Below are 460 nucleotides of genomic sequence, written 5' to 3'. Positions count from 1 at the left end.
CGCCCACAACTCTTTATTTTCTACTCGTGCATAACATCTACGCATAGACCTGGCTCGGATGCCACTGTTGGGGAACGTAGCATGCAATTTCAAAAAATTTCCTACGCACACGTAAGATCTATCTAGGAGATGCATAGCAACAAGAGGGGAGAGTGTGTCCATGTACCCTCGTAGACTGAAAGCAGAAGCGCTTGCTTAATGCGGTTGATGTAGTCGAATGTCTTCTCGGTCCGACCGATGAAGTACCGAACGTACGATACCTCCGAGTTCTACACACGTTCAGTGCGATGATGTCCCTCGAGCTCTTGATCCGCGCAGGGCTTCGCCTAAGCACCACGAGAATATGACCGGAGGTGTAAACTGTGGAGGGGGGCGCCGCACACGGCTTGGAGCAATTGATCTATGTTCTAAGCGCCCCCCTCACACGTATATAAAGGAGGGAGGGGGAGGAGTCCGGCCC

The sequence above is a fragment of the Triticum aestivum genome, chromosome 5D (assembly GCF_018294505.1).
Source record: "Triticum aestivum cultivar Chinese Spring chromosome 5D, IWGSC CS RefSeq v2.1, whole genome shotgun sequence".
In the NCBI taxonomy this organism is placed as follows: domain Eukaryota; kingdom Viridiplantae; phylum Streptophyta; class Magnoliopsida; order Poales; family Poaceae; genus Triticum; species Triticum aestivum.
This window is presented reverse-complemented; position numbering follows the sequence as displayed.